Source organism: Serinus canaria, chromosome 6 (assembly GCF_022539315.1).
Source record: "Serinus canaria isolate serCan28SL12 chromosome 6, serCan2020, whole genome shotgun sequence".
Taxonomy (NCBI): Eukaryota; Metazoa; Chordata; class Aves; order Passeriformes; family Fringillidae; genus Serinus; species Serinus canaria.
In genome coordinates this window covers 29,048,419-29,070,715 of record NC_066320.1, presented here as the reverse complement: position 1 = coordinate 29,070,715, position 22,297 = coordinate 29,048,419, and the positions used below count along the sequence as shown (strand labels likewise).

At 42.2% G+C, this 22,297-nt stretch overlaps 1 long non-coding RNA gene across 1 annotated transcript in view; it reads right to left on the bottom strand.

Annotated features, from left to right (window-relative positions):
• Positions 1-579: 579 nt before the first annotated feature.
• LOC108961665 (uncharacterized) overlaps positions 580-22,297 on the bottom strand; it is a 33,827-nt gene continuing 12,109 nt past the window's right edge. The window contains exon 3 of the long non-coding RNA XR_001990015.3: positions 580-1,012. This is a non-coding gene — a long non-coding RNA (uncharacterized LOC108961665). The remainder of the gene's footprint in view (positions 1,013-22,297) is intronic.

The following is a 22,297-nucleotide window of genomic DNA, read 5'->3' as shown; positions in this document are numbered from 1 at the left end:
GCATCGGTAATTTATGTGTTTTAATTTAAAACATCTGGTTTTAATTCATGTAGTTCAAGGGGTTTTCAGCGGTTGCCCATGAGTAAACATTTGATCTTGATACTATATTTTGAGCTTACATTTGACTACATATTTCCCATGTTTGGGTTTCCATTAAAATTTAAATAATTTTTGTCTCAAAAATCAGTTTTTCACAAGAGAAGTGACATTGTTTCTAAATAATGAAGAAGACTTCTGTGTTTCAGTCAAATTGGACAATGAAAACAATTCCATTCATTGCATATTCTCACTTCTGGGATTTTTGGAGGGGTGGTTTGTTTTTTTTTTTTGCATACCCGTTCAGTACTGCTGTGCTGGATGATACTGAGACATAAGAGAAGACCACTGTAACAAGGAAGTTCTCCCATTAATTTTCAAAACCCAAGCAGGCTCAGCGAGTGCAGTTCAAAAGCAATGCTCTTTCTTTGTGAGACATATGGCCTTGAGCAGCATTCTCAGCTTCCCCTGTTGTTTTAGGATGATTCATGGATTTTGATGGTTTTCTCGAAGGCCCAGTTGCCAAAGTCCTGTAAATGCATTTGAATTTAATTTTATTTTAAAGTGAAGGGGTTTTTAGCTACTTGGTTTCAAAGAAGGGGTCAAGAATGAGAAGTTCAAAGGCTCCAACACATTAAGACATTTAATTAAGGGATCTCAACATTTCTTTGTATTAAAAATCCATAAATGAGGAGGGGCATTCTGAATACATGGGACTGAATTCTGAATGCCATGGGACTGGCAGTACCGCAGATTTCTTGCCAAAGAAGTCACTTAGATGGTTCTCTAAAAGCAATTTCTTGGTTTCAAACCAAAGCAGTTCAGCTTGGACTGCTCCCAGCTGCTTCCATCTGCTGTCCTGGTCCATGGATTCTGCACCAATGGACTTTGCCTTCACATGGATTGTGGCAGCAGCAATGAAAGAGCTGTGTGGAAAGTTGGGTCTAATGTGTCTGAAGCCCCAAATGCTCTTTCCCTAGGAGAAACAAGAAATATGGTGTGAGGTCTCCCCTTACCCCAAAGTGTGATTATGTATGTGCAGGGTTCTTAACTAACAGCCTCTGGCTTCAGAATACTCTGAAATAGATGAAGCCTTTGTCAGGGGGTGTAGGAATTGGATGAGGGGTGGAGGATTCAAACTCAAAGAAGGCAGGATTAGATAAGATACCAACCAGAAATTCTTGCCTGTGAGGACAGTGAGGTCCTGGCACAGGTTACCCAGAGAAGTTGTAATGACCCATCCCTGGAGATGTTCAAGTCCACCTTGGATGGGAGCTTTGGGCTTTGAGCAACTTGGTCTAGTGGAAAATGTCCCTACCAATGGCAAGGGGGTGGAAGCAGATGATCTTAAAGGCACTTCCAACCCAAGCCATTCCATGGTAGGGTGAATCCATGATTTCATGATTTTGTGTATATTCCTATCAGTAAAGAAGACAACAATTATGAGAGAGAAGGTGGCTAGATCCATTTACCATTTAAAATGCATCATCTTTTTAGCTCTTTAATTAATTCATTAATTACAAATTAGCTCCCAGGATTTCATAGTAGGAAGCTTTATAATTATCTAATCTTTACTCCTGCGTAACAAACCAAAGAATTGAGCTTTAATTCTCTCTCCATAACTGATGGTGGGTATAAAGAAGAGATTCAATCAGGAGTATTACTCTATCAGGACTCATTTCTCTGCAATTTAAGGTACCATATGGTACATTTAATCAGGAATAAAGAAGGTTTCCAGAATTGGAATGATTTTGTATCAAGACTGGGAGATCTCTAGCTGCTCTACTTTCATTGATATGAAGGACATTAGTCTAATCACAGCTTTGGACTGAATTTCTGGTTAACAGCCCTTTTGAAGTAAACCTCTGTGATTTCTCTTTTTAAGTCTTGGTTTCCTGCCCAGAACCTGACCATGCTGGAAAGCCTTTTTGAAGTCCTTTCTTCCTTCAGCATATTTACCAGTACCTGAGTGTAATAATACAGCATTTTTATACTATGAACACAATTCCTAAACTTCCAGAGCTCCAAATGGGAATGTCCTGCTTCTTTGAAAGGACAATATATGTCTCTTCAGGAAATAATCCAATATAATTTGCCTTTGGCTGTAAGAGCTGTAGAAGTGTTGGAAGGTCTCTGGACCTTCTTACTGCAGCCTTGCAGTAAGCCAGTTTAATCAGAGTCATGGTAGCAATTCAACTTGAAGAAATTTAAATTAATCTCTCTAAAGAAATAAAAAAAAAGTAACAAGCCCAAATCTTAATTAAATGCTATATTTTAAATTCTGTGAATAATATTGTCTAAGAAACATTTAATCATTGTATTTTCTTGTTTAGGATTAGCTGTTTAAAGACAAAAGACTCTAGGCTCCAATTAACTGCTGCCAAAAATTAATTTAAGTAGACTAATTGACAACTTGCTTTAAGCTACATAAAATCTTGGCATAAAACTTATTGTCAAGGGAAAAAATATTCCTAATTTATTACTTTATTATAAATGAAACTATTGACCAAAGTGCACTTGCTCTACTTGCAGCTGTTATGTAGAACAACAATATGGAGATGAGGACGATAAGGAGTCCTCGTCCTTATGTGTAAATACGAGTTGCTCTAAAATTGCACCAATTGTGAATGGCTGTTTGGGGCCACCAGGAGAGGGAACTGCTGTGGGATGGGGAGAAATCTTGTTTCCAGGTGGTGCCATGGATCCCATAGTGGTGGCACTGGTGGGCTCCTGCTGGCCTTGAGACAAAGGCTGGCGGTGAAAGCCGAGCCCGCGCGCCTCCCACCTCTATGCAAAAGAGAAACGTAAACTCTTCCACATGTGGGAGCAGAATGTGGTCGCTGTGGGGAGAAGGTAGCAAGGCTATTAAATGTAAAACCAGGGCTGAACAATCAAAAGGCTTGTCTGCGAGTGTGCGAGATACTCGGATATCTGTGAACAGGGAGAGAAAATTAAAAGCTGTAAGTACATACTGTAAAGCTCTTTAGTTTCTTGTTTATGGTCGCAACGGGCCAACTTTCAAAGCCACTTCTTGAAACGTTGCCCACGGTTTTCCACCTGCAACTAGTTAGACACACAAGTCCTGTGTTTTCTGCACTGGCACAGCTAATTTGCACCCCTCAAAACCCAGATGAGTTACAGAGGCATCGGTGCCTGTGTGGGGCACAGCTCCCTGGTTCCCTGACCCTTGGTATGGACCATGCTGGAGAGGCAGCCCTTTTCCTTCAGCCACTGTGCTGTGCCTTCTGCTGTTTGGCTTTTCCACTCACTGTTTCTGGCCATCCATCCATCTCGACCTGCTTCAACACCTGCTTGATTCATTCTTAGCCATTATGCTGGGCTTTTTTCCTCTTTGTGCTGCACAAAATGATGGCATGGGAAAGGTGGCTCGCTAGTGTGCAGCTTTTCCAAGGAGTCCCTTTGAAGACTAAAAAGGTTGCTTGGAAAATATGGTATCTTGGCTCAATTTTCATTGTCTAGGCACATTTCATTTCAGAAAATCATAAACTACCAACACAACCATGTCATTGCAATTTTTCAAGCATTTTCTTTTTGTGCCTGTGTGTTTTATATCTGGGTGAAGTCACATCCCCCCAAGGCTATTGGAACAAAGCTCAGCTGAGAGCTGAACGTACCAAACAAGAGGAAATTACAAAGGGAAAGTTAATGTCTCCAACCATTAGTATGGGCACTTCTCCCACAGCCTTGGTGAACCCTGGAGCAACAGCCTGAGTTCACTCTCATAGGCCACTGGCTCGGGGAGATGCACATGGATGAGAACCTTGCAAAGCAAAACCCTCCCAGCCAAGAGCCCGGCATCCACAGAGCCTCAGAGATGCTTTTGCAAAGCTCCCAGGGCACTGTGACCCTTCTTCACACCCCTCCTCCCATGAACAAACTGTTTAAAGACCAAGATTTGCTGCAGAGATAAGGAGCACTAAAGAATTTACAGCAGGTGCTATTTGAAGAGACTTCGAACAATGCAGAATTACCTGTGCCCATTTAGTCCATTAATCTTCTCTTGTAAAAATAGCAATAAACGGTGATTTAGGAGCAGGGAGGAACCAAGTTAGAAGCCCTGAGGTTAAGAGGGAGGAAGATCAGTGCTTGTGGTTAAATTTCTCTGTTGGTGCAACAAGTGACTGAACTGATGAAAAATGTAACTGCAGGTACAGGGCAGAAAATACCAAATTACTATGGCTGTGGATGGTATTCATTAGCAGATATATGAGAGGGATTCTACCAGATCATACTAGGTTCTGCATAAAACCACAAATAACAGCACCCAGAGCACAAAAATGGTTTGCAAACTGCAAAGACCCCCATAACAGATATATGGACTTGCACTGAATGCCCAGGGAAGGCAGGACAACAAAGAGGCTGTCCTAAACCAGAGCGACTGGCTGAAATCTGCAGGTAAGTGACAGTGGTTAATCACAGTAATTACCACCTGCTTGGCTGCTGAAGTGTCCACAGCAGGCACCTTCAGCCCCAGAACAAAGTCTCGTTATGATGGATGGGCTCTGGGTTTTAAACTGAAAAATTCAGGGACCTGACCAAAGATCACTGGAGCCAAAGGTGATTCTTTTCCACTGGAACAAGCCCTGTGGCATCAGGAACCCATCAAAAAAAAAGGTGATTTACGTGAATGCAGCCGTAGAATAGTTTCTCCCCGAATGAAAACAAATGAGCTGGCAAAGTATTAATTTAAAATAGTTGACTTGTTAACGAGCAGTATATATTATAAATGTTGCTTCTTGAGGACTGTCTGCCTTTGCTTTGCAGGTGGCTGTGTGCCTGCCCTGCTCTGGTATGTGGGTACCTCCCCAGAGGCTCCTGGACCCTCCGTGCACCAAGCAGTGATGTGCCTGTTGCATTTGGCTGGGAGCTTCTTTGGAAGCAAAGATGGTTGTGACTTTAGCATGGTTGCCAAAATGTTAGTAGGTTTTAATGCTCTTCAACAAGTTAGCATTAATTTAAAATGGCCTTGTTTTTCCTCTGTATTAAAACAAAATTAAAATTCTGAAATAACTTTTGAAACTATTCTTGTCTTGCTTTTTATATGAACAGGGGCTTCCTCATTATCATTCTAAAACAATCTCGATTAAAATCACTTTTTAATCACTCATTTAAAAATTTGTGGAAATTGCTGACCTCTTTAAAACCAGAGCGAGCTCAAAATAATTATGAAAACACTTTTTGTTTCATTTTTAAAAAGAAATGTATTTCTGGGTTTGATCCTCTTTATGTAGAAGACTGTAACTTTGTTTTGAATGAGGCAGTTATGTCAACAACAAATTTTGAAAACACACAAGAATCTGAGAAAGGAAGGAGCCAGCATTATTTACACCATTTTGTAGGATAATAAATACAATTCCTAGAGTGAACTGGCTAACTAAACACCGATGTTGTCAATTACAACTTTAGCTAGTAGAAATATTTCCTTTACAAATTACGCTCCTTTTTTCCTCCCACTCCTCCCTGTGTGCTGAGTATCCTTTATTCCTGGACACCAGGCAACACAATGGAAAGAAAGCAAGACCTGAGCATCCAGACAGAAAACCAGGGCTCGTGGCAGAGCCAGAGGCAGCCGGGATCCTGAGCCACACAATGCCACCACATCCCTGCTGTGTGATGAGCCCTAAGTGCTCCTTTCACATCCCAAGGGCAGCTGGATGCTGAGCATGCTGCTCCCAGCTCCAGCCCTCTGGTGACTCTCTTGCCCAAAAATGCTGCTGAGAAAGGCACAAATCCCTCTGCTTCTGCTCGGTGTTTGGAATGCAAACTGGCCAAATATGTTAGGGTCAGCACAGGCACAACACTCTTTGTTGGTAGATTAAATACCATTGGGGTAGGGGGTTGGCAAAGACATTAAAATGTAACATACAACAGTTTTGGAACATGAAAGGGAAGGGGATTTTTTAAATATAATCATCCCTCAAATCTGCAATTGGGATGAGGGTTGCAACAAAGCAAACAGGAATTCTGGAAATGGAGAGGCCTTTCTATGTACAGCACAGGTTGTTTTGCAACTTTGCTGCTGACTTACCTGAAAAGAATTCCTCTCCCCGGGTTCCTGATAAGGAACTTACTCCTTCAAATTCCCCACACGGTGCAGTGAGATGGGGACAAAGTGGCACTCCCCAATTTCCTACACTTACACTTTCATTTGTGAAAAATCCTTTTTATTAGAGACAAACTACAGCATAATTGAGCTAAATCTCCAGCCTCTGCTGGAGGCAGCAATGCCACGCATGGTGCATTGCAATGCCTGCTGTCCCGGGGATTTTTATGAGATCATATTTCACAAGGAAATAAATTTCCTCCTCCAGTCTGATGCAATCAGGTTACCAAGTGGTAACCTGATGGTAAATAGCTATGGATACCTTCCGTGCAGTTTTGCAAAGTGTTTGCGGATATTCCAGGATGAAAGCTGCCCCAGATAAGATCTTAATCACTGAAATCTGGAGAGTGATTGAGAAAATGGCCCCACAGGGATGTCCCAGGTTCCCTGCACCCCCTGCAGCCACTCAGCACCAGCAAGACCCACAAGAAACTATTTATCTTGTATTCATCTAGCCTGTGCCAGCACAGCCCAGCTTTGGTGACAGTCTTCTCTCTGCCACCAAGGCACTGACTTGGATTGATTCATCCCTAAACTGCAGCTATGGAACCTGGCATAAGATTGTTTAGTGTAAGTACATCTGTTTCACTTCTCTTTCTAGAAGCAAAGGAAGAGCAAGGCATCTTCCCAAATATAAATTCTCCTCCCTCTACCCATGTAAATTTTTATTGGAAACAACAGATGGGTGCTGCCCAGTAGAAAAAAAATCAGTTAACTGAGGTTACAGGGAAGATGTTTTTTGAAAGGCATTTTGGTAGCATGCTCAGGATGGCCAAGGCATCCATAGGTACTCTCCAATCCATGAAAGGGGCACTGTGTGGCCTACAGAGGAGTTAACTCCATGACAGCTGCTGTTGTATCACCATAAAAATCTGACAATTGTCCACGACCAGCAAGCAATGCATCAAGTGTGGTGTGTGTGCCACATTCAAACCTGAAACCAAACAGAAGAAGTTCAAAGGAATGTGAAGTCATGCTGGCTTCCACCAAAGATTTTCCCTAAAACTACTAATTTTGGCCAGACAAGAAGGGAGAGAGCTGGATTGCCAGCAAGATCGTTGGCTTCTGGCAGCTCTTTCATGAGTAAATCCAATGGAGCTCTGCTCTGAGAGAAGCAGGCAGCAATTTGAATCTTGTTCTTGCTAATTTTGGATATCTAACTCCTGAAACAAGGCAGGAGACGTCCTACAAATTCTATGTTGACTAGGAACAGGAAATTCTGCTGAACCTGTAGGCATCATCTCCTGCCATATTCCAATTTCACATGGAGAACCCTCCTTCCACCTGCACACTGGAGAGAGCTCTCAGCACTTTGTGATCTGCCCTTGGGAGTGGTCACTTCCCATGCACTGGGATTTAGAAGAATTATTTCACTGCCTGTTCCTGGAAGCAAAACAGAAGGTGTCAAATGTGTAACCATCATCACTATACCCCATCTAGGTTCATCACACAGGCCAAGATTTTGTCTCTTCTTTTCACCCCTCTTTCTGATAACCACTCTTTCGTCACTTCTCAGTGTTTTCTCAGTGAAAAGATTAATGTAAAAATCACCTCCATGGGATTTATGCTTCTGTTTTTCAGTAGGCACTTGCCGTTTAGTAATTCCTTAATGTGAGATTGTGAAATACCTAAAGGAAGGCCTGATCTGGCACGATAATGAGGACGTGAATCGCTGTTGAGATCAGCGGTAATTGTGCGTTGAGGCACGCACCATGAACCAAAAACGTGGGGATCAGAGAGCAACTCAGGATTGGGTTCAAAAGGTGATGGAATGGGAAACTGTCTCGAGCATTTTGATATGACATCCAAAGGATTTACCCAGGTCAGAGTAACCTGATGAATTCACTTGAAAGTGAATCTCCTTGGAAGCTTTCCTTCATCCTAGAGAAAGCACGAGGGATCAGAAAAGGAGTTCTTCACAGATAGTGTGATATTCAGCTCAGGCAATCCTGTAAGTACACAGGAGAGAAAAAGATGGTGCTGGGCCAAGGGTTAAGGAATGCTCTTCTCTCCCATGGACATCCACCATCTTTCCAGACAAAAAGAATGCTCATATAAATTCACCTGCAACACAATTTGAGTTTTTTTAAAACAAGTCACAGGACAAAAACTTCTGAAATTTGCATTGTCTTTCAAAGAATTTTAATTATTTATAAAAAAGAAGCATTGACTTAATTATGCAGGTTCATCCTCTAGTGCTTACATCTTTTTGTTTTTCTTTCAATCTTAGTATGAAGTGGTTTCCAAACCTTCCTAGGACCTAAAATACATATTAACAAAAAATCTAAGTCACTTGGGAAGTGAATGAATTTCAAGATATTTTTAATCATTTCTAGGGTATATATCTAAATTTGCTCTGAAATGTTCCTTTCCCAAGGTGGCTAGGATACAGTGGGGATCTAATTCTTCCTGGAGACATTCGTCCCATGTTAATTTGACATAAGATTTGCATGCCTTTTGGAAGCTAATATCAACTTCTCAACAAAAATGTTGCAATTTCTATTACTCTACCCCAATCTGCAAAGGATGCCCTTGTGAGATTTTTAGGTGAGAGAAATCTTGACCCAGACCAAGGTTTTGGTTTTGTTGCTTTGCTTTAACTCCTGATTTACCTTTGAGACAGCACTCAAAATTATGCTAACACACCATACAAAGCCAGATGCAACAGCTCTGCATTACATCAGATTTTTGAAAATCCTGGGAAAGAGGTCACGATACATGATGAAAGTGGGGAATGTGGTGTTAGCACAGTAGCAACCCCAGCTGCACCTTTCTACCTTGGAGCTTCAGACCACCACAGGTTCCTGCAGCCAGTGCCAGGGCTGCTTTCTGGCTTGGACTGGGGAAAAGAACCAGTAGACATCAGTGACCAGGCACAAACTGCTCCAGTCTCTTCTGCAGTCTGGAAGAGCTCAGAAGCCCCCTGAGCCCCCTGTCCTTGCCTCTAGGAGTCTGACACACCACAGGCCAAGCAGCCAACATAAAGCCAGCTAGGTTTTTGCTTCAGTGGATGAACTGGGCACTTAGAGATTGTAAAGCAATGCTCTCTGTGAATGTTGATCCCACTGAAAGGCTTTCCCTGCTAATCTCAATAGCCTGAATTTCTTTAGACATTCCAGAAGGATTTTGCATCTCAGTCTAGACACACTTCACCTCTCTGTTTTGAGAGAGAAGCCTTTTGAAACTGCCAGAGCTCCTTTGTTTTCCTGCTCTGAAGGGCTTTGGTGCCTTTGAACAAAATAGGATAGCCTAGGATGAAGATGAAGTCTTCAAAGCTCACTGTTTCCCTATATGCTATTCAAGGTGCAGCCTGTGTATCTAGAGTTTCTAGTCCCTTTCTGCTTCTTGTTTCCTAAAGTTCCCCATTAAAGTCAATAAAAGCATGGGATCAGAGCTCTAGTTCTGCCTCAGCCTCTCTGACATATGGAGAAAGTCTCCTCATCTTTTGGTTCCCTATAAATATTCTTTTTCTTGTGCCAATTAATCATGTAATGTCTATACAGTGTTCACAGCATTAGATGGAGTCAAGACTAAAAAGGCTTAATCACGTCTGTTTCTGCTTCCCTCTATGAACTCTTCTGTGCGAGAATCAACCTTGCAGGGTATAAATAACTTCTGCTGGGAATTTCTGAGTTCTTCTGACATCAAGCAGGATGAGGCCTGATTATGTTTATGCTGGGTTTTGGGGTTTTTTTTTGCTCACACAAGTGCTTGCATATGGAAGACAAGCAGTGCTTTTAAAGGCAGAGTTCAGTAAGCTCCTGGCCCCGCAAGAAGTTACAGACATCGAGGCTGGTCCCATCATTGTGCCCTGGGTCATTTTGCAAGAAGTAAATCAGCAGCATCTTAAAAGCAAAAGCAATGCAATGTGCTTTATTATTTTCTTACCTTTTCATACAGTCCTCCTGAAAAATGTCACCAAGTGTGACTCATCACATCTGCACGAAGTTATGAAAAAAGTAAGCCTTGTTAACCTGCTGTTTGAAAACCAGAACACTTTTATCAGTTCATATAATTGCTAACCCCTTATTCACTGTTCAACACTGAAGGGTTCTTTGCCTCCTAAGATCCCACTAATTGCTGACAGATTTGATTTCTCTGTGACAGCAGGAGTCCTGTTTCTGGCCTTTACATCAAGTAATTGCTTTATTTTTCTCCCTCTGCTCTGAAAAACGGAATTCCCTTCTCCCCTGCTTGAACCTCTGTAATGACTTCTTTCTATGTTATTAAATCCTTGCCATTTAAATCACATTTAGAGATGTTTTGAATAACTGATTCCAATTACTAAGGCTCTTACTAAGGAGCAGCTGAAAATGCAAGTCATTACTTGCCCATACACAAGCAGCTACACCTTGCAGCAGTCTCTGGTGGACTGTATTTTATTTCTACTCAGTAAGGTGCAATTTATACTCATAGGAGGAGAGTGTTCAACAAATATACAGCTGCTGGAGTTCTCATAATTTGTTGCTTGCGCAAAATGGAGACCTGATTTTATATTTATTTTATAGAAATCATCTGGTCCTTCCTGTAGTGGCACGGGAAGCCTGCTTGGAACAACAGCAGAGATGAGCAGCTGACCGAGGAATGACCCACGTGAGGTTACTATCCCAAGATCTAATAAAAAAGCATGGCAGGGTAAAAGGAAACATGTACAGGTCGTACATTCCTTCTGTGAAGTATGACCAACCCCTCTATGTCCCCAAGGTTGTTTTTTTTTTTTAATACAGGTCATGATTTCCTGAATGCACTAAAACTTCCCGGCAATAACAATTTAGTTCAGTTATTAATCACACTTGTAATCATTAGCGCCTTTGTAGAAAAAAAAAATATGTGCCAGGAGATGATTATTTGACAAATTACTGCAGGGGCTCAGCATAATAGCTTTGCTGATACAATCAACATTGAGCCATTAAAAAAAAAAAAAAGAAAGAAAAAGGAAAAAAGAGAAATTTCCAAACTGTTCATGAAAAACACTACGCTGTCAATGGAAGGGAACTGACATTTAAATAACTACCACACAGTTGTCTTCACATGCACAGGCTCAGCTCTTTTCACATCCAGTTACTACCGTGGCACATGTAAACAACTAATAAGTGAAGATAATTCATAATAACTGAGGAATTTGCATTTGTCTCCAATTCACGAGCTTATTAGGAGCACAAGTGCTGCAAACCAAGCTGTGGCTGAGTCTGAACTGGAAGCCAATGTTCGGTGTACTGGGAGTCTGTGTGCAGCTCCCAGCTCCTGCTGGTGCAGGCTCAACTGGTGCCTTGGAATCTGTACAAGAATTAAATAATCCCTTCTGTATTTTCATATTAACTTTCTGGTACTTCCCCCAGCCAAGCACTGATAATTAGGCCTGCTAATACACACAAAGGCAGCAGTGTCCTTTTGACCAGCAGAGTAAAACCACCACCAAGTGGAATAAAAGGTATGCTGATAAAAGCACAGCCTGACCACTAAACTTGCATCAGTTCTGCCAGCACAGCCAAGCTGAAATAAGGATCCCTCCCTTCTCCAGCCCTGATGGCACGAAAAACAGCACAAGGCCTTAATTTTTAAACCCTAGAGTCTAAAAATGGTCTGTGCAACAAAATTCATCTCTCAAAATGCAATTATTGCTTTCATGCAGCACTACTCTTCTTAATAAGTAGATACAGTCATGAGTTAGTATTTTTATTGTAGTTGTTCTGGAAAGTTATTTGGAACAGTGTAAGGTGCTCCTATACTTTAGTCGGAATAAAAATGCTTCTTCAGATTGCCTAAAAGTGTGAGCAGACCAGTATCTGTGCATCTCCTTGCAGGCACTGCTGTGTTTTCATGCACACATAGATAACTATTCACTGAGGTCCAACTTCACTGTCGCTGAAATAAATGAACATTTTCCCATTGACTTCCATAGGCAAAGATATGGATCCAGAACCCAACTGCCTATACTAATATTGCCTCAAAAATATCACTTCATGCATATAAAATTGTCCTTAATGAGCAAACTAGAGTAGGTGGGCTCATTTGGTATTCAGAGATAAGCTCCCTAAATGTGTAAATTAAAATAAAAATAAAATTTTGATGAGTATAAGGAAGTTGTTTTCTGTTCTTTTGTGCAGATATTATTCACAACTTTCCCTTTCTATGCATGAAAAGAAAAGAAGATTGAAAATACCTGCCATTAGCTTAAAAAAAGCTGCCCAATATCAGGAAAATGAATGTCTCTGATGCTAATTTTGTTGCTATGAGCACAGACCAATACACCTGGCAAAGTCTATGTGGTCTGGAAGGCCTTGGCCAGGGGCTAATGAAGGGACCCAAGCACAGATACCAAGCACAAGCTGAGAAATAAAAGAAAGCTGGCTTGGTGCTGAACATCCCTCTTTTCATGAGCTTTAATTAACCCCATTATTGGTTTTAATTAGAGATGCTTAGGAGAATAATCGCCGAGTTTTGATCTGCTTTTTCTAACGTGGCAGCAGCAGCGGCAGCAGCATCCAAAGGAGCCTGAGTCATTTCCCCCGTGGAAAGCCAGAGTCAGCATTTCAGCATTTCCACAGGGCTCTCACATGGACGTGGGAACCGGCAGAAGGGCGAGATTCCCCAAATCCAGGCTGGCATCCAAGGCTGGAGCTCAGCAGCAGCACCACGGTGCCAGCCCCGGAGCCCCAGGGGTGCCCAGAGCCCCAGGATCCAGCACGGAGCTGGAAGCAGTTAAGCAGCTGTACCTCGGGGTACCTGAAATTAGGCCCATAAGGGCAGGCCTGGAGAAATGTTTTAGAAAAGAGCAGAGACGTTCTCAAAAGAGCCAGGATGTCAAAATTCACTTTTGAAAATCTCCCCAGGAATCCCATCTATCTGCCTTTTTAGTCACTTTGAAGGTTGGTGATTAAATCCATACTTACAGTGTGATTCTCCCACACATGGGGAGCAATGGGAGCTTTGTCATCACCACTAATGGGGACAGGATTGTGAGGAATGAAATATGCAAGGAGTATGTGAGGGGGGAAACAACGGGCTTGAAAATCATCAAATGAAAGAGCCAGGGGAGTTTTTAATTTTTTATTCATGCTTTAATTACTGAAAATGATAGCAGCACTTTGCCATTTTTAAAAAATGGTTATGTTTTAAAATGTCTGGGGTTGTTTGTTTGTTTCTTTTGGGAATGCCTTACAATAACCAAGAGATATAAATCAACCCATGGTTTTGCTTTTCTTTTCTTCTGCTGCCACAGCTTAAACAACCAAACAGCAGGGCAGCTTCTCAGCAGCCTGGCTCCACCCCGAGTGCTCTGGGAAGGCTGGAGTGGGGCTGCAGCACATGCCAGCTTTGCCCTGATGGAGATCTCTCACAACATTCATGCCCTCCTGGTTGGAGTGCCCACAGAGCCTCCTAAGGAGGCTGATTTCTCTTTGCTAAACTTCTGAGACTTTCCCATCTTGTTTCACAAAAATGAGAGGTGCTGAAATTGGAAGGACAGCCCAGTTTTTGTGATTGTTCTGGGTGAAATGCTTACTCTACTTTAACAGCTCTGTAAGACTTAGCTAAAAAAAGATATCAGGTCATGCAGGCAAACCTTTTTCCGCTTTCATATCTCTCTGCACCTTCGCTCTCCCCCTTCCCCTGTCCCACATAAGCATCAGATTTTAATCTGCTTCTCTCTCTTTTGGGGTGTGAGCCCACAGTGTCCCAGGTCCCCAGGGAAGGAAGCCCTGGAGCCATGCCCAAACCTCACCAAAGCAGCTGCCTTGGGTGGTGCAGCTGTGCTGGGTGGGAGGCTGGTGTGGGCCAGATGCTTCAGGGACACTTACTTGGAGTTTGGGACAAAACCCTCTAGGATGTCACAGTTTTCTAGCCTCTGCTGCTCACAGGGACTGTCAGTCTGGTTTCTTCTCTCAAGGACCCTCAAAAAGGGTTTTGCTCAATCTACGAGGCACAGAGAACCAACGAGCCTGCATGTCACAGAGCCCTGTGCTTTTTTTGCCATGGGGCAAGAGCAAATGGCCTGAGGAAGCCAAGGCAGGAGCAGGTCACAGCTCCCTGGGCAGCTGAGCTCCTGGAGGAACCTCCTGCTGTCGTGTTTGCTCTCTCTCCAGTGTTTCAGCTCTCTGTTTTGCAGAACTGCAGAATTTCTGTAGAATGCAAAGAGCAGCTCCTCTGTGTCTCACAGGCATACTGTGAGGATAAATGTATTAAAGATGTGCAGAAGTCAGAGTCCACATCAGGGCAAAAATATCTCAGGGAAGATAAATACGCCTGTAGACACCAAGTAGTCTCTTTCTTTGATGCTTTAATGCTTTTATGGTCAATAAAGAAACCCTGAGTTTCACAAAGGCTGTCTGACAGTTCTAATATTAGCATCCTCACCACATCCTTGATGATGCCTGTTTGTATCTCTGTGTGATGCTGATGTTGTTGGTAACATTTTCATGTAGGATAAACCAAACTACAAACCTGGTTTGTGCTTGACAGTGAATTGGTTTGCAAAAATGAAGCAAAACACAGTTCAATCATTTGCAAATGTGAGGAGAGGATGATTACATTAATATTTCTGTATTACATGAAAAGATGTCTAAGTTGCTTCTTCCTAGGAAGAATAATAACTTAGTAAAGGAGTAAATGTAATTCAGCAGAAACAGCAGTGGATATTTGCATTTCCCTTGGCTTTAGTTCAACCAAGTCAAGAGCTTTTTGTGATAAATTCAGTGAAGAGAGAGAGACCAAGCTGCAGGGAGGCAGTGCCAGTAGCTGCAGTCCCAAGGCAGCTCCTGCTGGGAGCTGCTCCCACCCCATCACACACGGGAGCAGGAGTGCAGCCTCCACCTGACAGAGGTTACATCCCCTCAGCGTGGCCAAATTCATCTATACTGGAGCAGGAGAGATTGTGCCATCAATCACCTGCACCAGGGATGAAGTTAAGCAGCTTGCACAACTTCCCTTTTCTCCTTCCTTGCTGGTGGAGTCTTACCCACCCAATCACAGGTGCCTCAAAAGAGGGTTTGTGTGGGTTCTTTTTTTTTTTTTTTTCCTTCCCTGGAACATTTGACTAAATCACATTTGCAGATATTTCAAATGTTTCATTCACGTGACACCTGAGCTTTATTTACTTTTGAAATAAGTCATCTCATTAACAGAATTCATTATCCATTATTACTGTCATGTCATTCTCCTAATAAAAGGAATGACTGTAGAAGCATTCAGTGGCTTAGCTGGTAGCATAGTGAGCTATTATGCAGCAAACCTGCATTCACACTGCACATTGGTATGCCAAGGCTGGCAGAGACTAGGAGCATCAATGAGGTAATAGTCTTAATCTCTGAGGGGAGGATTATGTTGTGCTGCACTGCAAATACCTCCTACTGTTAGCAGGATAATACTTCAGATGGAGCTATAAATTGTTCAACAAATAAGGACAGGTGCTGGGAAGAGGGTGAAAAAAAACCTGCAATGTTCCACCATTATCTCCAGATAAGAGGTGGAAAAACTGTTGTTCTCACTGCTAAACTATTATCACTCTTTCTCCATTTAAATTACCAGCGTGGCATGGCCAGCCACTCAAAAGTGAAGTGCACTGATAGTAGTTGGGTCTCTTCTTCCCAGAAATGCTATTTGCTTTTGTGACTGAGCAAATGCTGGCTGTGGATATGTGTGGCACAAAGTGATCACGGGCTGGCTGCCCCAGAAACACTGTCCCACCTCCCTGTGAGAGTTCCCTTTTCCAGACAGTCCTACTGCACATCTGAGCATGGACAGACCGTGCTCTTCACTCTTTTCCTGCCCAGAGAAAAAGTTAGGATTCATTACTGCTCATGGCATCACAGTTTGTAGCTGTTCTCTTTATGGAACCAAGTTTTATAGATCTGATACTCTGGTTTCACCTTAACTGACCCCTAACAGCAGGCCTTAGAATGAGAAAGGGATTTCTCATTTATAAGCAGCAATAAAAAAGTTGGCACACTTTCCAGACCATCTTTTGCAATAGGAAGTCAGTGAATATCACAAAGCTGGGCAAATTGTATTATTCCCACTTTACAGAGGATAGATTTGAGATAAACACCAAAAAGTATTCAACCTGTGCTTTTGCTGGGGTAAACTTTGTCCAGTGGTCCCTGGAAAATGCTGCTCTGTCACAGCACAGCAAAAGAGCACTTAATGGCGATGTACAGATCAGCAGTTCAGGCTGAACCTAAACAGAGCTTTGCTCCTAAACAAATGTTGCCTTTTTCAGCTAGCAGTGATTTACCACATCCCAGCACTTGTCTCTACTCTTATCCTGCTGTTCTTCCCACTGCTGGAATTTGCTGTTGATCCAAAGCCTCATCCAGCCCCACAACAAACCAGAGGTGGATTCTGAGTGGGAAGCAATGCTTTCAGTCTCCCAGGTTAAGTCTGAGTCTAGCTGAGAAGCTTTGCTTTGGACCAAGGCAACATTAATTTAATTTGCCTGGCTCCCTTCTCAAGGAACAGAAGTGTATTTCCCTGCTTACCCAGCTGTAACTCAGGGACCTGCTCTTTGCCCAGACCACATCTCTTATGATGCAGTGAGGACCTTTCCACTCACCATGTGAAACACTACCTTTTGATTAGAAATGCCCAGAGAAACATTTCCAGGCCCCTAAATAACTTTTTTAATGGTTTTGCTCATGGAAAATTTCAGCATTTGCAAACACTGTCCTGTTTTAAGATTACAGAAAATGAGGGAATATTGACCTTGCCTACCAGTTTAAAATTACTTTAAAAATTTTATCCAAGCTCAAATATGTTCAGCCCTGAGAAGTGGGAAGAGAGACCTCTTTTGGGCAAACTCTTAGCAACATTTAAAAGTTGTTCAGACTGTGGGTCTAACTCATTTCCCAGCCATGCACATGGAAATTCAGTAATTCCCCCCACACTACTGGTCTTTTCTGTCTGTGGAGCCAGTACAGGCTAGTGGAGAATCAAGGACACAAAGCAGCTGATGATATAACTAAACAGATTTTTCAACAAGAATCAATGGAGCAAATGAAAATCTCTATGCACTTGTGTAATTTTTTAATTTTGAGTTGATCCTTCTTCTGTAGGAAGCACATGCAAGGGGCTCCTGCTTTTCCTTGCAGAAGGGCTGACCTGCTGCTCACTGCAAAAAGATTTCATCCTTTACATGTCTCTCAAAAAATATTAACTTCTTTGCTCTCAGTTTTTTTCACCCTTCCTCACAGAAATGCCTGGTTTCATTTGCTAGAAAGTTAACCAGTTCTCCCCACAGTTACAAAGACTGGGATAAAGAAGTCTGTCCATCTCTACAATCTTGGTCTGAAGGTTTGCTTTAACACCTACTCACCCAGTCACAGCAGCTTGTCACAACACGACTCAAACCCAAGTGTTTTCTTCAAGAGGAGCTTCAGCTGGAAGTTGTGTGACTTTGTGGCCAAGCACAGCCTTCCCAGCATGGATCTGACTCCACAATTTCTGTAGGAGCTGGAGTCTTTTTTGACACAAAAGGGAATTTTTCCTGGTCAGGACTGCACCCTATTTCCACTTACACCAGATTAACCACTGCTGAAAGTGGTGTAAAGGGTTTTTATGGTGATGGTAAACCTAAAGCCAGCTTGGCAGAAGTGAGATTTGTAAATATATCAACAGAACAGCTTGTCTCTGGCTCCCCTGCAGCCAGGTATGAGAGATGCTCAGGGAAAAGCATGAGAGACTTAAACTCTGACAATGCATTAGCACAAAAAATCCCAATATCACAATCCAAACACACACTGCTTTACCAGCACTGCAACCCAGTGAATCCCAGTCTTTTGGTTGATTTTTTCAGCAGTCTTTGGAAGAGTTGTTATCTTTCTGATTTAAGATACAGTGTTACTTAAAACCCCTTAACAGTAAACCAAATGTCAAAAGATGAAAAAAAAATTTTCCATCACCCTCTGCTTTTTATAAAAAATATATCAATTTAATAACTTGGTTTAAAGAAAAACAGAATGATCATGTTAAAATACTGCCAAATTTATAAGCTTTGACAGTCCCACATACTGAGATGAACAGGCAAATTTATTTAATAAGAAATAAAATACATTTTCTCCCTGCGTTCACTGAAATAATAAGACAGACACATCTGTCCCAAATTTCTTTTAAGGAACAGAATGGCTGCTGCTAACTAGAAAATAGTGCCTTTCTGCTGGCTTACCTCAAGATAAATTTACAGCTTCACTGTAACAGTATCAGAATTCAAAATGTAATAAGTTCAAGTAGAATAAGATCAAACATTTCTGTCCACATTAACTCTTTGATGTCACAATTCAATATCTCACATTGAAAGATGGGGATGTAAAATGCAGGAAAGTTTATGCAACTTCTCACTGTTCTCAAAGCCAAAATGTCTGCAGGGTCTGTTCTGTGGGGTTTGCACATTCCAGTAGGAATGTGTGGTGAGCATGGTAGAAGGATACACTGCCACAGCAGCCACAGACTTACATGATTTTTGGGACAAGCAGATCTTATTGTTGGCACAGATCTCAGGCCCTCGTAGTCCAGCAGCTGTTTAGGGACCTAAACCAATATCTCAGAGACAAAAATTGTCCCAGGCACACTTCAGTGCAAGATCTTTGAGCAGTTAGAGTGCTAACCCATTTCAAAAGGATTTCAGGGAAAGAGATGGTTCTTCTGCCATCTGGCCTCAGAGGAGGGATAGGCCACTCTCAGCTCCAAACAGTGCAGAAAATGGAAAACAGAAATTGCAGCCACACAAAAGGAAAATGGTACATTTGTCAAGACAGAGAACAGTCATCCTTCTCTATGACAACAGGTAGAGTTATTACCCATAAATGTGTCCCTAAATCTCCAAAACAAGGGATTTATGCAGTGTCCCATATCAAATGGACAACCCTCCTTTACGAATTTCTGCTGTCCTCCCAGACCAGACATTTCTTCTTGATCTAAAGCCTTTGGTCCTCTCTGTTTCCTTTGTGCTTCTCAGATGGCACCAAGAGGATACCAAGAAAAACCAGCAAGGAACTTCTTTATTTATGAACTTAAATCATGCAAGTCAAACAGGCTCTTTAGCAGTTTTCCAGTTTCATGTGGCATTCCCATAAACTGCTCCAATATTCTGGGAAACCGAGCTTTGGGAAAAGCAGAATGCAGGCAAGGTGTGCCAACAACCAGCTACGATGGTGAACCTTCCCAGTGAGAACCAAGAAAGGGTAAATGAGAGTGAGAACCAAGAAAGGGTTTACTGGGGGTAAATGAGAGCCAGCTAAAGAGGCTGTAGCTCCCCACCAGAGCTGCCTGATGAAGTCCTTGTTTGTGGGTTGATGTGACACCACTGCAGCTGTGCCCTGGCACACGTTCAGCTTGTGCTGGCCACAGAGTGCTTTTCTGGTCCAGCCTGAAACAGCTCTGCAAACAAGGCAAGCTGTAGGAACAAAAATCACTTGATGCCAGTATAAGCTGGGTTTCCCTGAAAGCTTTTGCCAGTGTGAAGTGTTCTTAAAAACTGTAAAAATAAAAAACAAAAAATGTCACACCCTTGGCTGGCATTGGCTTGTGTGCAGACGTTTTAAAGATATATTTGGCTCAGGTTTGCTTTTGCTGGATAAGACTGCACCAATGTAATTGAAGAATGTTATGATAATAATAATAAATGTCACGTTTATTAACGTATTTAACTGCATTAATAAAGGGGAAGCTGTCAAACTGGTGTTACCCTGAGCAAAGACCATAATAACACTAAGTGGTAACTCTTGGGGACTGTGTGAAAACATGAATCTTTCTTCTGATGGAGTTGTAAAGCCTGTAACTGAAAGCTAAAGCAATATCTCTCTTACCTGTGTGAAGAGCAACTTTTAGAGAGGAAAGGTTACTTAGCAGGGTCCAGAACACACAAGGAAAGCAGGAAAGGAAAAAGAAATGAGCTTGACAGGTGGAGGTCTCTGGATTCCCAAAGGCTATTCTTTTGCCAACAAAAGTGTTTTGCTGTCTAAAAATCAGATTGTGAATATCCTTGTCTATGAGTATATAAGTCTAAAGTGATTTAGCCTGCCACAGTGAGATGAAACCTTCCACGAGAGTGTCCTAGAGGAAAAATTGGTTGCCCTGAATATAAAATTAGTTGCCCTGCCTGGGACAAACCACGTGTCTTCCAAGGGACAGACAAGCCAGACCTGCATCTGCCCAAGAAGTCTGAATAAAAATCCTTGAAAACTAAAATTAAAAAGTAATTACCTGAATAAGGCTCAAAGAATTCATTGCTTTGTAGACAGGGCTTATTAGAACAAGAGAATATCAGGCAGACACAACATGCATGACCTGCCATAAACCAACCAAAACCCAACTGCATGTAAGAATGCACCATTTTATCTGCCTGGCTTTCAGATCATTGTTAGTGCTGGAGAATAGCTCTGCTCAATGGCAAACAAGTGATGGCCTCACCTGCTGCATAACTGGCACATAATGGGGACTGTAAACTGGAGAGATTAAACAGCTGGGAGCCAGAATGGACCACTTACCCCATTGCACTTGCCAGCTGAGGTTTGGAGAGGGGAGGTTATAAATATATTTTTGCACATTTTTTCCCAATCAATCAGCACTTTTCCCATAAATGTTTGCAGGTTAGAAGGACTTTTGGACCCTGACCAGACAAAGCTCTTGACTGCTTGCAGGTAAAGAGCTTGGAAGTCAATAGAATTACTGACCTATTTGAGAGCTCAAAGGAGCAAGGCAGGCAAGGTTTGTAGGGAGAGGTGATGTATTTTATGAGGAAAACTGATATCACTGGAAAAAATGGACAAGCTGTCATGGACAAAATTTTTAAGTGCAAGCCCTGTCAAAGGTTTTCATTTCTGGTGCAGATGAATTATTTGGTTTACCCCTTCTGTTGCTTTGAAACACCTCAGGGCCAGTTTCCTCCCATTTCCAGTCACTTGGCTGTGGTGCCTTTTCCCACAGCCTCGTCCATGAGATCCAAACTGCTCTCTAGGTGTACCTTTCTTTTTTCACAGGGCACCTGAGGCACCTCCTGAATTATATGCCTGTAATTCAAGGGGATTTAGGACACCTGACGTGTCATGTAATGGTACACAATTACATCTCAGATCCTAGCTTTCAACATCTAAAATCCAGCAAACCTAGATGAGATGATTTCAGGCTGAGTTTCTTTGTGGTTCCATTATGGATTTATTTTTTTTTTTTCCTTTTTGGACAAGGATTAGCTGTAGCATAAAGCAAATCTAAAAAGAAAATTAAAAATGTGGCTCTGGATTCTTTATATACTCAATCCTCTAATCCACCCTCACATAACCTGTTCTGTCACACAGCCCTTGGTGTAGGTGTGTAATGGGATCTGATGACTGAGCTCCATTGTGTGAACACCCACACAGCACAAGCAGACGGAGCTGTTGCTGCAGCCCTTCCTCCAGCACAGCACTTGAGCTCGACCATCCTTCCTCCCACCCACCCTCTCACCCCCTCTTGCTCTCTCCTTTACCACACTCCAGTGCCAGGGAACTGCTTTCTGCAGGCCAGACCAGAGCCTGAGCTTCACTCCCTGCCCTGAATCTGCTTCAGAGATGGAAAAAGATGCTCACGGGTGCCTGACGTCACCAGAGCTGCAGGATCCCAGCTCTGCAGGTGAGAGTGGAAAATGTGATGGGATCTGCTTCATATTGCACAAACCCATGAGCTGACAGTTCTTCTGAAGATGAGCAAAAGAACAGGGTGGGGATAAAGATCTCAACTGCAGGTTCCCCAAATATTCCCCTGCATTTGACATACAAGGTCTTCATTTAGTTCAGCTCATGCTGGGGATATTGAAACCCTACTGGAATATATATTATTTCTACTAGTGCTGCAACTTTGTAATCAAATAACCTCCTATATTTATTTTATATTTCTCAGCTTTCACAACATGTGCCAAATGCAGAATCTCTGAAAAACAGGACTGGTCAACAAGGGTTACTGCCTGCTAATAAAATAAATTGTGCTACAGAAACTTAACAGGTTGTGTGTTGAATCTTTGAAGAAAAAGCAACAAAACAATTTCCACCCACCTAAATACTAACTGAATAAGTTGGCCAAAAGCTTCATATTCTTACACAATTCTACTTTATCATTAAGAAAAGATGTACAAAGAAAGATTCAATTCCTAGCAGGATGCAGCTTAAGAAATGG